Source organism: Dermacentor silvarum, chromosome 4 (assembly GCF_013339745.2).
Source record: "Dermacentor silvarum isolate Dsil-2018 chromosome 4, BIME_Dsil_1.4, whole genome shotgun sequence".
Classification (NCBI taxonomy): Eukaryota; Metazoa; Arthropoda; class Arachnida; order Ixodida; family Ixodidae; genus Dermacentor; species Dermacentor silvarum.
Window position 1 is genome coordinate 90,746,365 of NC_051157.2, and position 23,755 is coordinate 90,770,119.

Below are 23,755 nucleotides of genomic sequence, written 5' to 3' on the forward strand. Positions count from 1 at the left end.
CAGAATTATGCTAGACTGAAAATCATGTATAGCGTACCTGATTACCTCAAGCAGGAGCAGGCTGGGTGAATATTTGTCTGCGCCACGTTTCAAAGTGGATGCCAATGAATCGTCGTCATCATCACCAGGAAATGTCGTCGTTCCCTCGCAAGCAGCGCGAAGATACAAAGAAAGCTACAAAATCTACCAGGAGGCTAGTCGTTGGCCTTAGATATGTATATACTGTATATCGGGTGTCCCAGCTATCTTTAGCCAAGATGTTCAACGAAAATAAAGGTTAAAAAAACAAGAAAAAATCATTCAACACGATACGAGTTTAAGACATTCGGTATTAGGTCATCCGACCTCTAACGACTGAACACCGTACGTCTTTTAATTGTATCTTGCAGCATGTTCTTTAAATATTTTTTCTTCTTTTTTTTTCCTTTTCTTTTCTGAGCAGCTTGGCTAACATTAGCTGGGGCACACGGTATAGCCTTCTATTTTGCTCAGATAATAGAGCGACCGCTCCGGAAATGGCTTTGGTCCCGGGTTCACTTCCACGACTAGCACGAATTTTTCTTTAACTATGGTGATTTCCTTGCGAGAAACCAGTACGGCTTTGCTTTGGAGGCTCGTGACTTGAATAACCGACAGCCCACTTTGTGACTTTTGCGATTACAACGAAACAACCGCGCAACTTATTTGCGAGTGCCCTCATTTCAACTAGCAATAAGCAGCGCTCACCTCCACACAAGACCAGCTGGGCAAGTGCCCACTCACAGACAGCAAAATTCTTGTACACTCGCCTACACGGACATCAGCGCGAGCCACTATAAAGCGCTGCTGCGTTACGTATAAGCAACACCTGATCGTGCGAAAAATTTTGACTGTGCACTGTGTGACGTTCTGTTTATCAGTGGGGCATTGACACTGTGTATGACTATGTGGCACCTTCACATACTCTGCGACGGTGCCCACACAGACAGTCTTATTTTGGTCATTCTTCCCTACTTTTTCTTTCATCCTTCGTACCCCATTTCCCATTCCACAGTACAGGGTAACCAACCTGAAGTACCCTTTGGCTAACTTCCTGTATTTTTCGTTTGCTTCTCTCTCTCTCTCTCTTCTCTCGTAGTATACTCTAGGGTAGATAACAAATGTTCCCCTTTCATAGAAGTGACCTCGCAGAATGTCGACCGCAGCCTTCTCGGGCTCAAGGTTAAGGTGCAGACTTTTTCTGTGCTCCCACGGCCAACTTCATCGAGGAAAGTCTGCGTCTGGTGCTGCGTGCTGTCTTCAATAACTGCTAACACTGTCACTGGCGAACAAATATCAGAGAGAGAGTGAAAGCGGCCAGCTTGTGCTAATCTACGTACAACTCGAGCCCAGAGCTCGCCATCGCGCCACACAAGTGTGGCAGTCTGCTGTTTTCTTCCATTTTTTCTCTTTTTTTTTTCTGGTGCTTGCGAAACAGGTTCTCCGGTCGATTGATGAGCGTTATTTATTCCCGCGCAAGACATGCGGCGGCGCGATATAGAGAACGAGCTTGCTGCTCGCGGCGCGCGCCTCCGTGGACGACAATCGGCTTGTTCGTACGCCGCGCGCCGGCGTCAAACCCGTGTTGTGCTCCGCCCCACCACTGTGTGCGTCTGTGTGGGTAAGGGTGTCTGTGTGTGTCTGTGTAAGCGGAGGTCCATTTGTAACCGCTGGGAGATCTGTCAAAAAACTTTCGCGGGAAGAAGAAACGGGGCCCATCTTCGTGCTTTGCTGCCTTAGACGCGCCGCGCCGGCGCATGTGTGGGCATAAAAGGCGCGCCGGTGCGGTGTTACGGCGAGCGGACAGAAATATGGTGAAGATGAGCAAAGACGATCTCGCCAGTTTCCTTGCGTTATGTGCCTGCGCTCGCCACTTTCAAAGGCTACGCGTGCTCCTCGTTTTCTTCTCTCCTTATCCTTGTCTTTTTCTTTTTTTTCAATTTTTTCTGCCTTCTATTCAGTGAGTGCTTGAGTGTCGCAATCTTTCTCATAGGCTCGACGATGTTTGAACTCCATTTAGTATTATACGACGAATATTATACTGAACCTGCCTCGCGCAACTGAGCGTATAGAAATGCTTTCAAACTTATGCAAACGTCCATGCGTGATTTGCTTAGTATACTGGTGAAAACGTGCAATCAAAAGTTGAAAACCATGACTGAGGCCCGACTTGAGAAATGAGAAATTCGAAGTCACGGCAGTTTGCATGTATACGTCGTCGAGTGCTTTAAAACTGCCCTTTGCCAGTCGCGGTCACTCGGCGCAGATGGCGTTCTGGTACATGAAAATTATGTCGCAAGTTCCAAACCCGGCCGGGCCGGGTTTGGAACTTGCGACATATAGGGGGTGGAACTGAAAATGAGGCGAAGAAATGTTTGATAAGGTTCGTGCAATGAAATTTGGGTGCTCATTAAAGACCCGCGGGTTGTACAAATTAACCCGGAGCGTTCAGCTATAGGTGTAGCTTTGGCACCGATGGATTGTTTTTAACACTTCTTGCAAATGTATAACAGCGTTCGAATTAAGTCTTCCGCTTAAAGCTCCTGCATAGCCATAGTAATTACATCGCCTATAAGCCTTAGCGGAACAACATCAAATCTTGTTGCAATTAGACTGACACTGTCTTCGAGCTCGCCGCCCTTTTCCAGCGAAGAAATGTTTACATAGACAGCGCCCATCATCTTCCAACCGTCTCCCAAGGGTGCCCATAAATAACATAACCAGTGTAGTCTGCATATATACGTATCAGTTTCAGGTCGCCGAAACCTCCCCAAGCTGTTATTATTTAGTAAACTATGTCCAGATTCACCAAAGTTCTCGTCCGCAATTGCTCTTCGCCATTAGCTGGCTGCCTCCCCAATTATTATGTACAGCGTCAGACAACATTTGTTCTTAGGAACAATCCTAATGCAAGGTTGTGTTATTTTTTTTCTCGAATGATAGTTCTGGTTTTATGACATAGTTCTTCCAAGAACAACAAATAGAGCGAGCCAGCCGGTGAGGTGGGGTGGTATAGTGCTTGTTGTAGTAATTTGAATGTCGAAAAAAAAAGGGGGGGGGGGAGAGAGAGAGAGAGAGAATGTCGAGTTGTATGTGGACCATCTCTTTCTTGACGTATTGCTTCAATATCTTACAATCTTTCGCCGTGTGCTTCCTGGGCGGCGCGTTGCTATAGTGTGACTTCTATCGACCGAGATCAGCTTGAATGACTGTGCATGCTCGGTGGAAACTATGCGAGATGCGCTGAATTAAAACAGTTGACCTCGCTATAGGCAAGACCTTTTCAATGTGTGCATCATCGCAGTGAACTGTCCTTCAAATATGCTTGTAAATATTCCGTTTCATTGAGAGTTGTTTCTTGTACACATGTATTTCGTGAGCTTCGATTCTGGCGTGTATATTGACCTCTGCCGTATGTGAGCGTGGTACTCTTGCAGCCTTGTGCGTACGTTGAAAATTTCTCGCTAGTGTGCCTTCTATTATTACTGAAGGCGCTTGAAGTGTCGACCCATTATCGAAGAGTCGCAACATTCTTTAAGATATGACACGCGAACAAGACTCAGTGTTAATAGTCCCTGCCATCCCTTCGACAAGTGAGCAATCCTTCACTCGTACGATGTTCTTGTTAAATGGTTAAATGTCGTCAGCGGAGTGAGGCTATTCCCTGTTTTCGCATCCACTTCTTGCAAGGATGGCAGTCGGAAAGGATGTTCAAGGCAGCGTCTCAAAGTGCGGCTCGCCTTAACAGGAGGTCGGCCGTATATGCCGACGAATATTGGCAACGGGACTGGTTACAAGCGGCCATTTGCAAGTCCCTTCATGGAAGCACACCACTATTATACAGTCCGCAGCAGTTCCTAAATTTCGGGCGGCCGCGGAACGATTGGCCAGGGGCCGAATTCACAAAGCTATCATTCATAAATACTGTTTCCTATTGACCGGTCAGCTTCACTAATGATATGTCTAACACTACAATCGGCTTGCAGGACATTCCCTATTCCTTCCTGAGCAGAGTTTTCAGTACACTGCAGCTCTGAGAGACTGTACACGTGTTGAAGAATTGATCGTGTAAATCATATGCGGGCTTTCGGGAATTCATAATTCGACTGCGTAGGCCTATAACTGGCAATTTTCTCGCTATTTTACTTGTATTTTTTTTGTGGGCATGCATGACAAATATAGGCTTATGTCTACAACCGTTCCCTGCTACTAATAAGGAGTTGACGATAACACTCCTTTTCGATTCCCTTGCGATGTGTTCGTCTGTAAGCGCTAGTTTACCTCTAGCGCTTACAGCGCTAGAGCTTACTCTAGCGCTAGCGCTTACTCTAGCGCCTCTAGCGCTAATACTACGAAAGCAGCCTGTTCCGGCAGTTAGTCCTTCTTACACCGATATACATATAGCTTCGATTGCCAGCTCCAGATTTTTTTTTCTAACGTGTCACTTGCCGTTGCAACATGCAGCCATGCTTCTTCAGACAGAGTGACGCTCTCAAATGTGAGGGCCACATACGCAGACCAATCAGAAGTACAAAAAAAAAAACCGTAACGCTGCGTCAGCCCTACACGACGAGCGATTATCCAGAGGCGAAATCATGAATCCGGACAGGTGTTTTCCCTTCGTGGAATATATATCTTGAGAGCGGGAGAAGATACATGGTCGTATGTGGGAGTGGACGCATATATAGTCTTGGCGGCAGCGGCGGCACTTGTAGTCGCTCGCTTCAGTCAGTCTCGAGTGGCCGGCAAGAAGACAAAGGAAAGTGACGAATGCGCGGCGCTGGAGACAAGAAGCAAAAGAGCGGCCAGCCGCGGTTGCCAGACATGCTAGCGCGCGCCAATATCACTCGTTTGTCGGTGCGCGCGCATTTGTTTGCCCGATCGAAGCGGAAACCGCGCCTCTTTTCTTTCCCCGCTGCGCGCTATGATTGGCCAGTCAGGGAGGTCATTTTTTCAACTCGCCGTAAACGTCCGGTCGCAGCAATGCCTGTTCTTTTCTTGTAGGGGCCGCGTTTTTTAGAAGCACCGGGCAGAGCTCGGAGAGCTCCCTCTCTGGGACAAGCCCGCCGCTGAACAACCTACGCTTTTCGTACCACAATGTTCCGTGCAGTGTTGCCAAGAAGCAGCACTGCACTATTGTCGATATCACCCGGCAAGCTAAACGCGCGCGCGTCGACTCCGTTTTGCCGGATACCAAAATTGCGCCGAAATTGCTTTTAACAGCTATACCGCGCGAGGCGCTGTCAGGTGTTATCGGTAGCCGTTACAGTCTCCTGACCTTCACTCACATAGTGTGTGCTGCATTCGTACTGGCACGCTTTTCCAACGAGTCTTCGTCGATGACTGCACCAGCCTTGTCACGAAAGGGGGGCGGACACGCATTATCGCACGTTCCTTTGCCCGGGCCGTTCACTGCACGGAACAACAGAAAAGCACGGGTGTATGTATATACACACGCAGCAGTGCTGCGGGTCTGGTTGCTGTGTGCTTTTTTATGTTTCATTTCGGTGCCTGTAGACAGAAACGAGAGAGACACACCTTTGCAGTCGCCGCGTAACTTGTGCGCCGGCAAAATAATAGGTCGGCGCAACAATAAAACATCTCGCGCGGGGCGCAGCAATGCCGGCGAGAAAGTGCGACCGGGGGAGCGTTGTATCGACGCCCCTCGCGCTGTTGTAATTTACGAGGCACCTTTCCACCGAGTCTCGTGTAAAAGGGACTCGCATTAGGCCTCCTCCACGTCTCTATAGGTATATAGACGCACGGATCGGTGAACACTCCTCATGGGCGGCGGGGAGTACATCGACCTTGCGAGTCGATGCACCGCATTGTTTTGTCCAGCAATTACGCGCGATTCGCGCGTGCCTTCTCAGGCGGGAAAAATTAGGCGCCTCGCTTCCTCTCGCGGCTGAACGCGCCAAACATGACGCAGCACTTGCCGGCCGTCGCCTGCGATACGCCCAGACAGGAGAGCACTGCAGAATTCTGTACATAATGTCCTGTCATCTGACTGCTCCCAAAAAAAATTTACATAACTCGTTCCCATGAACAGTTATACCCTTTTCTTGTTCCCGTTTAAAGAATTACATTGTGTCAAAACAGCACAGTGGGCTATGAGGGACGCCATAGTGAGGAGACTCCGGGTTCATTTCTATCACCAGTTTTTTTTTTCTTTTTTACCTGCTCCTATATCTAATTACACCAGCGTTGGTATTGTATTTATTGTATATTAATGGACTTGGTGTCTCTGTTGCACCGCAGGAAGCACAGGATGCACTGAGTGCCCGCCTTTGACGGCACAACCGTTCAGTCCCCACGACACACCCTACATGAAACTTTGATAACATAGCTCTAAGGCAGCGAGGTAAATCACACACATATGAACAGGTGGAGGAAATTATCTTGCAACTGAAACTCGCTCATCAGGGTGCTGTCTGAGCAGGCACCATCGAGTGAGTTGGCAGGAAACGTCTGGATGAATGCCGCACTCATTTATGCCAGTTGGTCTGCCCCTTCATTGCAGGCAATGCCGGCGTGTATGTAAATTCATTAGATACCTTAGCACTTATAGCTGTCGTTCTCCGCTTCTCTCTTCGCTGGTAAACTGTAGAATAGGATTTCTTCAAAACGTTAGGCAGGACATAGCCACGAGATGCCTTTCGCGGCAGTGTGAGAGATACCCTTTAACAGATGAAACCATGTGACTATTTTCAATGTGTATTAATGAGATTAGTATTGTTCGGATACTTGCCGCATTTCCCCGTATATATCTAAGCTTGTAACCGTTTTCTCCGACCCAGCGATCCGAGTTCTCTATACTAGCTGAAGACACTAGGGTATATGTGCTAGTGGTCATGATGACGTCATGGTCATTGCATCGCCATCATTCCAGCTTCGCCATCTGACCCTCGTCATGCCGTCTCGTCACGATGTCATATTACCATCGACGTCACTTCAGAAGCGTCATCCGATTGTTGTCATACCGTCGTTGTCATACCGCCTTAGTCGTTCCATCGACCTGATTCCTTGTTTTTTTCATCGTTCCATTGTAATCGCGCAGTCGTAATTCAATCCTGATTATATGACCCCGTTGTCATGCTGTTGTCGTCATAGCCTCTTCGTCTTACAGTAGTCGTTATGTATTCGTTGCCATACCTTCGCCGTGCTGACGCAGTGTATATCACCTAAGCAGTGGATCATATCTCAGTGTATCTTTGGTGCCTCAGGATTTAGAGAACTCAGCCACTCGCTCAGCCACTCGCATAAAGTGCCTGTTCTTGCGTCACTATTATAATTTTTTTGAGCAGTGTAATGGGGGACATCGATTGACCGCGTGGGGACATGTGCACAAGCTAGCTTTCTCGGTCAAATGGTAAGTGCCTCTCGAAGACTTTGCGCTGCCTCGTGGCTGCTATGGGTCTTGCATGCGCCAAGCTAAGCGTGCTGTTTCTGCGAAAGTCTTCGACTTCCCCTGTTCATGTTCGCTACGGCAGTACCGGACACTGCTGTGGTTCCTGTTGGTGTGTTTAGTCCCCCTTCCTGTGCCCAATGTTAGAAACAAATTCCTATCACGGGCGAAAAAAATAAAAACAGGACCCGGTCAACACTTTCTGTGGCAATGAAGCGAAGGCTACAGGGGCGGAGCTCCTGCATATGTGTTGAGCCGAGTAATCCAACATATCGTTGGTTTTGGTTGTTTGAAGTGTTCGATACAGCCGGGGATATAGCCTGGCAGTCTGGGCCGGCAATGGCTTCGCCTGTGCGTCTCTTTCGCTGTCCATGAATTGGCTACCACGTGTCAATGAGTTCAGTGTCGTGTACGTGAGCAAATATAGAAGGCGCGAAGCCTTCTTTCGAACTATCCTCAGCCCTTCGTTCTACACATGCGCTTGGATATCCACTTGTTTGCAGATTGTCAAGTTGACTTTTCCTTTCGAAATTGTTTCGTGGTACGTTCGATTTCTTGCAACAGATATATCAACCAGCCACGTGCGGTAGTTTCGCATTTGTTCCAACGTATGGAAGAAAAGAGAATACAAATGAGTCATACTTAACGTTGGATGGGGCTTCTTGTATTACTGTAATACAAAGCAAGAAGTTTATGTTTTATGGTTCCCAGCTTATACTAACGCGAATGGGAATGTGAGTCTATATTCAGGAAGGCTCTTAACTTTCTCGCGCTTCGCCTCCGTAGCTTTCTCTTTACTCCCACAGAAAGTTTCCTGCGAGTACATTTAGCATCAGCAGTGTCAGGTTTGCCAAGCTAATACGTTAAGCTTTCGATACGTGGGAGAAAACAACTAAATGACGCAATTCTTGTTACTTCTTCTTCTTCCTGGGTTTTTACGTGCCAAAACCAGTTCTGATTATGAGGCACGCCGCAGTGGAGGGCTCCGGATAAATTTTGACCACCTGGGGTTTTTTAACGTGCGCTATCAACGCAAGCCCACGGGCGTTCTTGTTACTGCATCTCAGGGCAACAATGGACAAAATTTTTGGTATCCTTCCGGTGGCTTCTATATTTACATTAACCGTTTCTATATTTTTTATAATAATGTAATTAGCATTCTTAGGGCACTTCACTCACGTTCCGGTATCAATCTAGGTCTGGATCTAACCACTTTCCTTCCATTCTAACTTGGGTCACTGTGTAAGTGTCACAGGATATGTCGCACCCTTCAATCAACCTCTTTGATGCCAACGTAGATCACTGTATGTGTGCCACTAGATTTATGCTGCTGGCTCTTCTTCATAGCAATCAGCATAACATATAAAACATGTAATCACTCATTATATGGTAATCATAAGACAGGCTGCTAATCGCACTGGCGTCGCCAATCATCTCTAAATGATATAGGCGCCACCAATTTCTTTTTTTTATTTTTTTTCGCTGCCTGGTGCACTAAAGTTTCGCATATGTGCTCCAGTGGTCAGATCAGACAAACAGAACGGATTGAGTACTGAAGCATAACTTGCCGCAGATGGGCACCGTACCCACATCCTCCTCATTATATAGTCACGTGGTGCTTTACCACTTAAGCTAACGCGGCGTCATTTCTCCGGCCACTTTCTTGGGTGTTTGTGAATGTGCACAAGGTTAGCCCGGGCTCTCGAGGCAAGAAGTACATTAACTGGTCGTGTAAGGGAATGTGTTACATCCTATAAAGACCCACGCACGGTTTTCACACCGTAGCTTCTAAATGTTACTCCCCGAATTCGTCGTACTTGTATGTTCTTGCTTTGTGTGGTTTCACTCTTTCACCTTCACTTCAGAAGCTTCCCATCCCACGAATCCTTCCCTTGACAAAAGTCCTCCGCATCCCGTGCTCTCCCAAAGTAGAGCGATTCAAATGCGCGACCCCAGAGCAATGACACCCCTCGAGACATTCGCCCCGCGACCCGGACTTAATTTCTCGTTTCGCCGTCGTGATCTCGTTGGAGTTCGTTTCCTTCTTACTTTCTTTCTTTTTTTCTTTCTTTCTTTCTTCATTGGGGGCTCCTGCCGCACAAAAGTTAGGTGCGCGAGACGACGTACTCGTCGGGAGTCGTGGAAGCCGCGGTCCGATTCAAGTTTCCATGCACCCCTCGTATTGCGCGACTACTCTCTCGCATAAAAAAGAGAGAAAGAGGGAGGAGGGCTAAGACATCGTTGCCGTTCCGTGGGAAAAACAAGTGCCCGCTGCTGGGATCCGTGGCTGCGGAACTGAGCGGAAATGCTTTTGGGCGTCGCTTCCGGTTTCCTCTTATAAATACGGTAAAGCGTGTAGTATATATATACACGTATAGATATACGCGCAATGCCCCCACATTGCTCCTGTCTTCTCAAGCCGCCCACACACGCCCAACTCCCGGCCTTTACCCCTCCCTGTTCTCGACACGCTGTCTCTTTTTTATGATACCCCCCGCGGCTCTTTTTATATCGTAAGATGTCGGCGATGGATTTCAGGGGAAAGGAAGAAAGAAAAGAACATCAGGACGGTGTGAAGAAGTAGCGATGGTGACGGGCTACTGCACCTGATGTCTTAGATATGCCGAGCGTCCCGAGCGTACAGATCATGCCTCATAAAGCTGCGCTTTCCGTCAGCCAAACCGTTGCAATGACATTTTTTTTCCCTTGTGCAACTAACTTTCCTAAAGAAAAGAAAGAAAGAGAGGGAGGGAAAGCGAAGCCATGAAACATGACATATAATCTGCTAGTCTGAAGCCCACTTGTATATGGTTTACGCTCACCTCTCCCCCGTTACAGGGTAGCCAACCGGAGATAATCTCTGCTTAACATCCCTGTCTTTCCTTTGCCTTTCTCTCTCTCTCTTACTGTGAGTTGCGCTTTATGAGCCGGCATTTTCTTCTGTCTTTCCTTTATTTTACTACTGCCAACCTTATTGCACACTGAAAAAACGGATAAAGGAGCAAAAATACTAAACGAAAGAAAGACCAAAATGTTCAAACTTGACATTGAATTCTTCTAGTGAACCTCGTGTCCAACTTATATATGACTGACGCTCACTCATGACGGGCAGCGGTGAAACGCTCTGTATTTATATTTTTGTTTTGCTCCCCGTTCACCGACGTAGTAGGTGTATTAGGTACATTCGTGCACTATGTGGAATACTGGACAACATCTTGCTCCTATGTACAGTTTCATGTGCAAGTTGATCGACCTATCCGTAATTTTCTTTCATTGATGCTTAACGTTACAGGGAACTTCTGTTCTTCAGCGAAGCGTCCATGGAATTACTCAGAAGGAGTCATCAAGGTTCCGCATAAAAGAGAGCCAATACTTAACACGTCAGGCAAGGGGACACAATTTCTCCAATGCTATTCACTGCAGGTTTAGACGAAGTATTCAAGCTCTTAGACTTGGAAGTGAGGATCAACGGTGAATATCTCAGCAACTTTCGGTTTGCAGATGAAATTCTCCTATTCAGCAACAATGGGGAAGAATTACAAGAAATGATTGAGGACCTTAACCAAGAAAGTATAGAGTGGGCTTGAAGATTAATATGCAGAAAACAAAGGTGATGTACAATGACCTGGCAAGGGAACAAGAATTCAGGATCGCCAGTCAGCCTCCATAGTCTGTAAAGGAGTACGTTTATCTAGATCAATTACTCACAGGGGACCCTGATCATAAGAACGAAATTTGCAGAAGAATAAAACTGGGTTGGAATGCATACGGCAGGTATTACCAAATCCTGACTGTGAGCTTACCACTGTTGTTGAAAAGAAAAGTGTACGATCATTGCATTCTACCGGTGCTAACATATCTTGCAAAAATTTGGAGGTTAACAAAGAAACTCGAGAACAAGTTAAGGACCACACAAAGAGCGATGTAACGAAAAATGTCGGGCCTAACGAAAGAGAGCGGTGTGGATCAGTGAGCAAACGGGGATAGCCGATTTTCTAGTTGACATTAAGAGGAAAAAATGGAGCTGGGCAGACCACGTAATGCGTAGGATGGATAACCGGTGGACCATTAGAGTTACAGAAGGGATAGCAAGACAAGGGAAGCGCAGTCGAGGACGGCTGAAAACTAGGTGGGGTGATGAAGTTAGGATATTTGCAGGCGCAAGTTGGAATCAGCTAGCACAAGACAGGGGTAATTGGAGATCGCAGGGAGAGGCCTTCGTCCTGCAGTGGACATAAAATATAGGCTTATGATGATGATGATGATGACTTACCACATGGGAATACTAACCGCCACCAAGATGTTCTTATTCGCATATAGCGTGGATGGGAATACTCGAATGTGGTGGTCTTCGTTGTTGCCATGGGCCCATGACATCCGCCACTGCGTTAATCTGGAGTATAGCGTGACATAGATGAGGCACGAAAGGTGTCTCTCCAAATTTCATTATTAATCCACTTGCGCTCTGCGTCACCCAATTGCTGAGGAACCTGTGCTACTGTGGGCCACGGCTGCGGGTGATTGAGTGCAGGATATGTAAGGAGTCCCCGAACTATAACTAGCATGCACACCCGCAGATATCGAAGCATGAACCCTAATATTAAATCACATGCGCTGATATTCCAATAAAAAGAAGAAAAGAAAAAAAGTGTGTTTTCGTGAAGGTAACAAACGTCCCCAAGTAAAAAGTGCAGCTGAGATGGAGGGATAACTTTTTTTCGGCACTGACCACCATAGGTGCCAGTGGACCTCAGACAAATTAGAACGTTACTAAGCGCCTAGCTTATAGAACGTAGATATCGGGTTTTTCAGTGGGAGCTTTGTAGTAGGAGTTATCGTTGCGAAATGAATTTTGGGTTAGTACATATTGTAGCCATTCCTTTCGCGTTATTCAACGTTTTCCTTATCACCCACCGCTCATGAATGGCCGATCCTGGTGACAAAGTAGGCGGCGGACTGTTTCGACCACTGACGAAGCGCGATAAGGAAAAAGTTGCAATAAAATAATTTCATTATCCGATCTATATGTCACTGACATTGTTGAAGTAAATTTTTTGTTATTATTGAAGTGATTGCGGAAAGAAGGAAACTTATTAGGCCCATCAGCAAAACATGGAATCGCATTTACAATATACCCTTTGGACCACTTGGCTGCCACCCAAAATGTACCTCGAAATACGTTGCCGTTTCATGTGGTGTCATCATCACATGCGGGCCGACTACTTTGGAGGACGGTGATCCGTGAAATGCTCATGTAATTCGCACCAGCCTTTGGGGGCTGAAGAATATCGCGATGTCGGGCGTCAGTTTGAAAAACTGCAACAATGGTTGGGGTGTATTCATCAACTGTACATGTGCTTGCTCTTACCCGAATAAGCGTGCTATTTCTTGTCTTTCTTTTTTTTTTTGCGATGCTGGCGGTATAGCACAGAGTGTTGCCATACGGATTATATTCTTCCTGTCAGTCTGTCTAGTGCTCCGTGTTTTTCGTCTGTCTTCGTTGAAACAAATGTCGTCGAAGAAGTCAAAGTAGGCGTGAAAGTTAAGATGAGATTCCCGCTGACTGAGTCACTTATTCTAAGAATACCTGCCGTGGTTGCTTAGTGGCTAGGGTGTTCGGCTGCTAAGCACGAGGTCGTGGGATCAAATCCCGGCCACGGCGGCCGCATTTCTATGGGGCCGAAGTGCGAGAACACCTGTGTACTTAAATTTATGTGCGCGAAAAAGAACCCCGGGTGGCCTAAATTATTCCGGATTCTCCCACTACGGCGTGACTCATAATCAGAGCGTGCTTTTGGCACGTAAAACCCCGTAATTTAATTTTTTATTCTAAATATAAGCAGCGAAACGAGTGGAAACAACTACGACGGTCACATCACTACGCGACTACAATTTCTTTTCTTCGTGAAAGCTCTAATGAGCGTGAAACATTGACCCGCTTACAGAGGGACAATTCCCGCTCGAGCAAGTACGCGGGAAATTCCCAAGAACGTAGATCGCGAACATTGTGAATACGTGACAGAAGGACGAATAACAGCAGCTAAATACAATGGACTGTCGCTTACTGTAACGTGCGAGCGCATTAGCTGTGACAGCACTTCATCCACAGCCACACTATAGATGGCCGTGCCGCTGCGTAGACTCAGCTGTATTGAAACGTGCGCGAGATTCTTTCCTGCTGAATAATCCTGAGCGCATATATAGAGGCATCGAATGTTGGAAAAGGTTTTTCCTCACAATGAAAGGCTCCGAGAAAGGCGCACGCCTGTTCGCCCGCCACCATACTAACGAACAATGCAGCACCCGCGAAAAATAATTATCGGCTATCTTTCTCGTCTTTCACTTCCTCGTGTGAACAAGGGACCACGCTTGTTTCTCTTTCTCTCGCGAACAAAAACAAAGAAAAAGAAAACCGGTCCCTCGATTTCCCTGGCGAAAGTGCGTCAGCGCCACGGCACGTGTGGACGTCGCAGGAGCATTAGCCCCGGAAAAAAAAAGAAAAAAAGAATTTAAAGGTTGCTCGCATCGTCTTGATATTCTTTATAAATCCACAATCGCCTATTCTACTTTCTGCCAATGTTATTTTGGAACCAGCTGCTGGCTTTTTTTTTTTTTTTCTTGCTTTTTCGCTGCCTCAATTCGTGCATTCCGGTCATGAATTGAAGTACGCAGAAAGAAATGATGAGAAACAGGTTTGGTTTGTGGATGGTTTACAAATTTGAGAGCACTTGAAAGGACAATCTCTTGGACATCTATGCTTATGGTGCTCTTGAACTGTAGCTCCTAGTTCCCGTTAAATAACACAGTCGTTTAACAAGAGAGAGAGGGAAACAGAAGAAAGTCAGGGTGGTTAACGAGACGCACGTCCGGTTTGCTACCCTGCACTGGGAGAAGGGGATATACGGATGAAAAGAGAGGGAGATGAGAGAGGACTGTTTCGCGCACAAAAAGTACAATATCCTCAGGGACTTCTTCGCTGAATCAACATTGTTTTCTGCTTGTTACATCGCATTAAATATGATACCGTGCCCGTACAATTTTACGATTGTTAAATATGTGCGCAATGAATTGTTTACAAAGAATGAGCCATTGTATTAGCGACTTCTATACCCTCTCTCACCCCAAAATCAAATGAGGAGAAGCTATGGGTTTTCAGTCGTGCGCATAGATACCCAATAATTGTATCCGCATTTGCCTCTATACGGGGTGATCATTTCTAAGATTTCCAATTTTTTTACAAATAGCCTGTTTCATATATAGCATAGTTCTAATCCTTCAAGCCTATTATTCACAGAGGTGGGCATTAATGGCGCGATAAATCGCAAAGTTGTTTAATGACTTCTTAATTAATTACTTTACAGCACATATTGCAATTTACGAATTGTTGTCGGAGAGTTTCCAAGGCGTGTCCACTTGGAATGACTTTAGGGAGTGACACCAGTTTGGAGATATGCGTAATCAAAATCGCCGTAAAAGTGCGCTGTTGTTCCACTTATTTTTTTAACAAAACGCTCTTTTATGCATTGAAGCACAAACGTAACTGGAACGCCCATGTATTGCGTCACACATTGTGGGAAATAATATCTCCAGACTGGCGTCATTCTGAAAATTCATTCCAAGTAGAGACGTCTTGCAAGCTCACCGGCTACAATTTGTTAACTGTAGTATGTGGAGTAAATCAATTAATTAAGAAGTTAATTAGGAATGTTTGTTAATTAGTTGAACATGTGTCTTGATTTTTCACCGAGGATTGACCTACATAGTGACAGCATAGATAAGCCAACATTCGATGTAATTGGGCGCCACTTGCGTAAGTCAACCCTCGATGACATTACATGAAAAATTAAATACCATTTTGTCTTTTAACACGACCGCTTCGACGCACGGGGGAGAAATGCAAAAACGTGGTTTGTTTGTGGTTTGTAACCGTGGTTTTTATTTGTGCACGGTAAAAACCTTACGTCGTCGAAATTTATTCCGAAGCCCCCATAACTACGGCGGCTATACATTTTAATCCGCGAGTTGCTTTGGGATAATTAACTCCGTAGTTAATATAAATCAAGCACGCCTGCATAGTCTTCATTAGTTGCGCATTGCGAAAACATCTTGGGCTGGTTTTTTCATCTGAAAAACGTGCTGGAAGGACAGTTGCCTTGTTCAAGAATTGGTCGTCTGCATAACAAATGACCCAACACGGAAAATGATAAAGTTTTTTGTTAAATCTTATTACATATTTCTTTAGACAACAATTTTTGCATGATACCCACGTTGCTTGTATTTCGAGTACATACATTCTCATATCGGCTCTGAGATCGGTCCCCCGGAGTAACCTTTAATGTGCGGGGCAATGGCGAGGCCTAGTGAGGCCTTTCGTAGACCTGCATATAAATTAGACCTTAATAAATGGTGTTCGCTTTTCCTTTAAGACAGTCCCCGCCGACTTGAATTTCAATGACTGCCGTGGCTTTTGTTATTCGGACGATCTCATTGTGAAGTCGTCGACCTACCAGATGGCTGGTATTCATGCCTTTCCCTTCAAGTATGAAGTCGCGGTTGCCTTCCAGCCTTTGGTCTTGCCGTGTTCACCATAAGGGACCATGCTCACCAAATTATATTCGTAAGAATAAGCATGCTCGAGGGATATTGTGGCAAAGAATAGAGTGCCCACCGCGATCAGCGTACGTACCTCGGCGTTGTCGATTTTCTTTAAATAATTATTTATCGATTCTTATACGCATCCACATGCGATAATGCGCGGGGGATTATCGCGGTGCAAAAATACGAGTACCGCACGTGATGTGTGTTCGGTGCACTCGCAGCAGGCCACGCTGCAGTGAAATTTACTTTACCTCGTTCATACAGCAGCCATGGTGGTTTACGTATTTCTCTTCAGATTTTGTTTTTAATACTGCGAAAGCAAGTTACAAGTTTCCCTATCGAAACACGCATGATCCATATCACATATATAACAAACACAAATGGCCCCTATCAATAATCCCATATGAAAACGGGGGGGGGGGGGGGGGGGGGATTCCATATATAAAGAACATGTACGCTCCCATATATCATGTGGGGCAAGTCTCATATGATTATATGAACCTATGATAATAATCCAATATAAGACCCGTATGTTCCCATATATCAATCGCATTGGGCCTAATCGTCCCCAGGGATAAATGGGAACGTACGGGTTTTGGCTATACAGCAATGGCTACAGTACTTTTCTTGTTGTGTTGGCGTTCGCGGCGTGCCATTTTTTTCCACTTCCGGCGCTTCCTAGCGAAATCACTGAAGCTAATATGACCTAGAAGTTTCGTAACTCAGTTCCTTAAAGCTATCGGCCTAGATTCAAACAAGTACTGCATACCTTCGTACTTCCAGCGCGCCTATGTTTTGAAAGTGGTAGGACAACAAGTTTCAGTTCGTTCACAGAGCGTTTCTCCGTATGAAACGAGGTGAGAAAAATGTTCCAGCGTCCTCATTACTGCCCAAGATGACGCGTTTCCGCGAACTCGGGGTTTGTAATCAAGACTCTCATTGAATAGCGACCAAACACAACGTATTCGTGGTGACCTTCAATGGCAGTAGCATATTTCTTCTTTTCCGATGCACATACGCTCGTATACTACGGACAGTGTCGTCTCATTGAAGCTGCAATGCCTAAGTTAGGAACCTTCATTTTCAGGAACCTGTGATAGGGAAGGTATTCATTTAAGCGGCGAACATCTGAGGAGCTCTCACAGAAGGAATACTCTGCGCTCTAGGATTGCACTTCTCTGTTTGAGCAGTCACAGAGGGGTTCCGGGATAAATGTGTGCGTTTTCATTTGGAACGGGTAGCACGCATTGACAGAATATTTCGATCGTTTGCTCAGAGTGGTGCAATATCTGTAATTTACCATGTATATATGCTGATAAACAATTGAAATGCCATCTAGTTCGAGCATTAGTTTTCAAAGGCAACAAATTGAGCGGTCGTTTTGATCAGCAACGCAGAGGTGTTGTCTTGGCGTTGGTTTTCACGTCCATCGGATAACTGTGCAATAGTTTAGCATTTGTCTCACACAGGCAGAGTCAGGGATATATTTTAGCACGCTGCCACCCTTGTTATGACTAACATGTCAATGAAGCGAATGAATGTTTCTGATTGTACATATGATCTTGCTCCCTGCTGACTGCGCACAGCAACTGCAAAGAAAGCACTTGTCGCCTTCTTACAGGCAACTGCATGCCCACATTAGCGCCAACTGTGAAAACAGAACTGCTTGTGCGTCGTCGTTCAGCGGGACTGAAAGGCTTGATGCTTTACGTGGAGCTGTTAATTCCGTCTCCATTAGGTACACTTCAGAAAAGTTCGCTGTATATGCGATGATATATTGTTCAACAGAGATAACTTTTCGGTGATATAGTACAGGTGCCTGGCGGAAAATAGCGCAACTTCTTTTTGTCTATTTCCCTCCTGCGTCCGTGTGAAATTGCGCTGTTTTCCGTCACACAAATATGAAGTTGGCAGCAGGCAGTACGTAGCTAAACAAGGCTGTAAAGATATGATTATTATATCCAGAGTAGAGGTACCCGTGTGGCGTTAATACGGCCTACCACGCGCCAGCGTACTTACGTGGTAAAAAAAAAACTTTAATGTCGTGTACATGTATAATGTACGTAACTTCAAAGGCAGAATACCGAACCTTCTCCAGTCGTAGTAAATTTTACTGTCAGTGCCAAAAATTAATCTACCTTGTAATTTTGACTTTAAAGGTTACTTACTAGAAGTTACAATTGAGATTACCTGAACGAACACGACCAACTGCCAGTGATCCATCGGTGCCCTGCTGCTATACTTATCAGACGCGAGATGAGGTTCTTAGACCGACTTCAATCTTTTCAAAGGGTTGAAAAATCTGTGCACGGCGAGATCTCAATGCGCTTAGTGAAAACTGAGCCGTTTCGCATAGATTTTCGCAAAGGCTTTTCCATTGTATTGGCAACTTCAGAATGCGTCACTTGTGCTGGCAACACTGTCAAAATAAACAAAAGATGGCTACGACAGCCAGTATCACGGGGCTCTTCCGCTTTGTGCTGTGCTCACGTTTCTCAGTTTGTGGCGTCGCATCGAGGTTTATTTCGTCGAAGCCGACAAGGTCCGTGCTGCAGATCGCATTATTTTGATCGGTCTAAAGGGTTTCAGCGACGAAACCGGCGGAAGTAGTCGCGCTGTGCGTGCAAACGTCCGGCCTGCCTAGCGAGCCGCATCAAATTTTGTTAGAACACAGATAACCTTTCATATGAGCAGGAGTTTAAATAAGCCAAGTGTTTGTGCGTAGCGGGCCTCTCCCAAAGGTGCAAGCAACTTTGATGCGAAAGCGTCAAATGGCCCATTGAGCGAAAGAGCGGGCGTCTGTCGTCTGTAGCAGCGAAACAGCAGGTTAATTCTCATTGGATGCGGCGCCATCGTCACGAGCTCTCCGCGACGGAGTGTACCGGCCGAAAGGGAACCACCGCTGCCGCGATAGCGCGTCAGGTGTTGCGTGAGGGGAGAGGGCATCGCCGCGACGCCACGTCACCCTCGCTCTCAGAAGCCTGTGTTATCCGCTTGTTCCTTGTCTGCGCAAGCTCTCTCCTGCGTTCTAAATGCACCTCGGTAAGGCCAAATCAAAACGCGCTAAGTGTCTCAACGCGCTCGCTTGTATACGCGAGGAGTTCACGACTCGAAGGACCGCTCAGCGGCGTTCAATTGGACGTTAATGCTTTCTCATTCACAACTCATAGGAAGTGCTTAGGTGTCCTCCGATTTTTTCGTTTCGTTGCTCCACTGCTACAGGTACGATACTCAACTGTTTTCGACCTTCATATAAGCAACTCCGCACTGCGACTTGTGTTGCAGCATTTCACATAGCATCCCGCAATATATATTGGCAGTAACGTTTGTCATGATAGCAGGAGCGAAATGCACATAATGTGCGCTGATCTAAAGATTCTTAAAACTGTAAAGTTGCCTGGTCAGTGTCTTGGGATAAAAAGAAATGGAAGTTCCGTTTCTGAGTTGGGATGAGCCTTTCTCTTTAGTCAGCTGGTCCGCGTGATAAGATTGTTTGCATCCGATGACTGGCTCGTGCTCGCAGTACGCAGTGTTCGACGTAGGGCCCGGGCTCAACAGCCACCTAGATAGCACAAGGCCTATGCACTCCGATCCCCACTGCCATAGAATCTAATGGGGATGCTCCCGTGTAAGCAACATTGATTTTGACGTCACCGCTTTCGTCATGCCAGCCTTGGCAGTGGAAATTTCGGGCCCGGTAGCACGACGTCATAGATCGGAGTGCGTAGGCCTGTGCTATCTATAGGTGGTGTTGCCCGGGCTTGGGAACACAACAGACACCCGCAAACCAAAGTGAAGCGTGAGAACTGAATAACAACCAATAGGGTCAAGTTTCGTTTCTTCGAACAGGTTTCCGAAACGTGGCGAAGGTTTTCTTTTGAGCAAAGTCACTTATATAAGTGTTAGTGCATGACTTGGAAACAACTGAACCAGTTATAATGGAATTTAGCTATGTACACAGTTTGGGAAAGGAAACTAGCGGCGCCGTGCGCCGATCAAATGCTCCAAAGCCGGAAAGAGCGCTGTTTGCTGTTGCTTCCAAATTTCTTGCGAATGGCAACTCACCGCGTTGAAATAGAAAACAGCATCTTCTGCTTACACCACTAAATTAAAGCATGCTATAAAACGATATGTCGCCTCAGGGCATATGTCATGTGTCACGATCAATTTAAGACCTTCCGAGCTAGTTATCGCTCGTGCTACCGTGCCTGCAGACAAAAGTATAGATTAGCGAGAATATTCGTGCTGATTAAAGCATTGGTAAGACCAATGATGGGGCAGAAAACTAAACTAATAAAACCAAATGAACCTTAAGCGTACGTCACTATAATTTATTAAAGCGCCTGGCTAAACTCCGCTATTTGATACGCCCGCATGTTATTTAAAATAGGTAAAGCAATGGTGTACTCACCCGAAAGAAAAAGTTCGTCGAGAGTTAATTGTCTCGAACAAACCAGCATAGTGTCAGTCACCTTTGCCCAACATACATACACCTTTGCCCAATACGAAACTTTCTAGCACATGTTGCCTCCGATGCGCCTCGTCTGGTTCATTCAGGAAATTATGAAATTATACATTGCTGTCTTTTCATCGCGATGACATGCATAATGCTATGGCAAGAGTCAACATCCGTTATTTTTTCTTTTTCGTTTTCGGGCTTGTGCGCCGCGGCATCACGACAAGTTGAGAACTACGAGGCATTCAGTGCATGCCGCGATAGGAGACACTCTTTCGCTCCAAGCAGCATCTGGATCGGCTGGTTCTCGGCGCGGCCGCTAGGCGGCGAGTGATTAGTACTTGTAGTCGCGAATTACATGGGGCGCAAATCCTATCACCTGAATTTGCTTTCTTTTTACCTTACACATCTTTTGTCTTCATTAGTTGCGCCAAATTGCAAGGAAAAAATCAGAGCCCTTCCTCTGTTGAGGAAAGGGGGGTAAGCGAAGCTTGTGGCAAGACGACGCTGTCGCAGGCGTTCCGCTTTGTTTGCCCTAAACTCAGGGTAGGCGGCTCTTCGCTGACGTTTGACCTCAACATCGCGATCCCGCAACTCGAGGTCTCGCCTGGGCTTCGGAAGCCCTCACGCTAGAATCGGCACGTCGACGAAGAGGCCTTTCCCGGGCGAGTTCGCGGCGCCGTTGCTCAAACGCACCACGCGGGGCCTTACCATCCGGTCTCCGAAACTGATCTGAGTAGTAGTAAGTGGTTCGTATAGAAAGGGAAAGGTTGGTGCTATCTTCTGCGATCTGAGGCGAGGGAAGCCTGGCGGAGCGCGCGCCACACCCCTTTCCTTCCCTTTTCTCCCCGCGACACACCAAACGACCCTGATTGGTCGCGCGCGTCACGTGACCCGGCGCCGGCGCAGCTTTCCCTGCACCTGCTCTTTCTTTCTTTCCTTCCTTCCTTCTTTCGTTCTTTCTTTCTTTCCTTCCATCTGTCTTTCTGTCTTTATTTCTTGTCCCTGGCTCATACCCGCATATCCAATGCGGGTATGAGCCGTAGTTGCGTTAGCGTTACATAGCCGGCGCAGGCTAGCGTATGCAAGCTTGGCTTGAAAAACATCCACGCTGTGGCATTGTCATTTTCCCCTTCAACAGCTCACCGAGGGTATATAATACAGTGGCAACCCCGTACATGCGGCAGTATCTGTCAACATTCGATGGGGGAAAAATGCGAGAACACCCGTGTACTTAGATTTACGTGCACGTTAAAGAACCCCAGGTGGTCCTAAATTTACGGAGTCCCCCACTACGGCGTGCCGCGTAATCAGATCGTGGTTTTGGCACGCAAAACCCCATAATTTTTTTAAACTGTCAACATTAGAGTAGCTATATGCATCGCCGATTCTAAATAGTAGAGCTGCAGGGAAATTCAAAAACTATTTCATCACTCATGAAAGGCAACGTTTATGGAACACGAGTAATATAGTCTAGTGATTTGTCACCGTAGGAAGGGGAGTATTCGATAAGACAAAATTGACGGTTCTTTTCGGAAAGGAACTCAGCGCTTTCTTTTTTTTTTTCAACGCTGAGTATAGTTCCCATTGAGCTCGTTACCTGCAGGCTTCAGGAAACGTTTAGTCTCTCCTCTCTGCTGCTGATGCCTTAGAAGAAAAACTGGCTCTGGTTTAGCTCTGGTTAAACCTAGTCGAGTAGCGATAGCTACAGACCCCCGGCTGCGCTTTGGCTTCGCTTGTAGTTAGACATGGCTAAGCAAGCCCGTCTACCAGCATCGCTTTCACGGCGTTTGGCCAACCGTTCGGCACGCTCCTCTTGAGTCTCTTCAGCGAGCTGCCTCTTCTTCATTTCTACGGCGATCCCTGGCTTCCTTCAGGCTGGCCGACTTCTCACCATCCATATTGCGGCCTCAACTATGCCTGCGGCGACGCGAGCTCTCCCCTTCTATACTCCCGGTTATCGCAGCTGCGGAGGGCGGGGTGTGAAGTCGTACAGAGGGCGCAGCGAGCGCCCAACGGCACGAGCGGGGGCCGCGCGGCGACCGCGACGAGGCTAGTTGCCGGAGAATCGAGGCCCGTGGTGTGACATCACACAGAGGGCGCGGCGAGCGCGCCAGCTGTGGCGGTCGCCAGGCAACGGCGGACGCACGCCTGTAGAAGCGGTGGCCGCGCGGCGACCGCGACGAGCCGAGTTGCTGGAGAATCGAGGGCCGTGGTGTGACGTCACAGTGCGGCCACGGCTCAAAGTGTGGCGACGGCGAAGAGGCGAAAACCTGGCGTAATGTAGCTATCGCTACAATGGCGCAGCATTCTGTCCTAAGCGTCGTTCACACGAACTCGACCGGAGCGGATCGAGTCAGAAGTCGAGCGGACCCAACCCGTGCCGGCCACGTTTACGTGCATCTTACCAAGCGGATCGGGCGAGGCAAGCAACCCATTTCAGGCAGGTCAACATAACTCGCCACGACGCTTGTTCGACCCGACCCGCCAGCGTTCTGCAGAAACCCGACGACCGGTTTTCGGCACAACTAGCCGACTCGGTCCGACTTTATCGGTTTCACCTAAACGAATATCTAGACCTATATGCTGCAGTTTATAGTGACGAACGTTTCGGTCCGTCAAATTACTTAATTGCGTTGTGTTCGAATCCGTGGTGCTGACCCGTTTCTCTGAGACACTCTTGCTATTTATACGAACTTCCGCATAGCAGAATTGGCTGAGGAATGTGCCACAGAAAACAGATATTGACCGTTACTTTCGTCGAAAGACTGCCATAATAATCGCACTTGTGCGCGCAGCTCTCGATGTAGGGGCTCAGCAATACGTCATCCGATTATTTGCTACACGCGTGCGTTTATATGTTGTTGTCTTTTTAATATCCTTTGCATTTGCACTAGCTCTGTCATTACTTCGGTGGTACGCCGGACAGCGGAAAGACGCAGAAGAGCGCCAGGAAGGGACCTTGCCTCAAAATCGCTTAGCATAATTGCTCTTGGCTCAGAAGCAGCTCGCCAGCCGGCCCGCTATGCGGGGGGCGAGTAGTTTAGGCGTCGCGCACGCACACACATGCGCTGTCCGCTCGGTAGAGCCTTGCATTTAAGCCAACTCTTTGTACGTGCCGCGTCGTCGTCGCAAGCGCGCATGCGTCGAAGAGGAGACCTCGCAGAGCTCCCCGGACACAATCACCCCCAGCATTCATTCGCGCGCGGTCGCTAATAATAATAATGAGTGTTCGCCCGCGGAGGACAAGTCTGATACGGCGTCCTCTTGTCTCT

General features: G+C 47.1%; 1 protein-coding gene across 2 annotated transcripts in view; it reads left to right on the forward strand.

Moving 5' to 3' along the window:
- Positions 1 to 23,755, forward strand: part of LOC119450380 (transcription factor Sox-5) — a 415,812-nt gene that overhangs the window by 84,351 nt on the left and 307,706 nt on the right. The window lies entirely within an intron of this gene.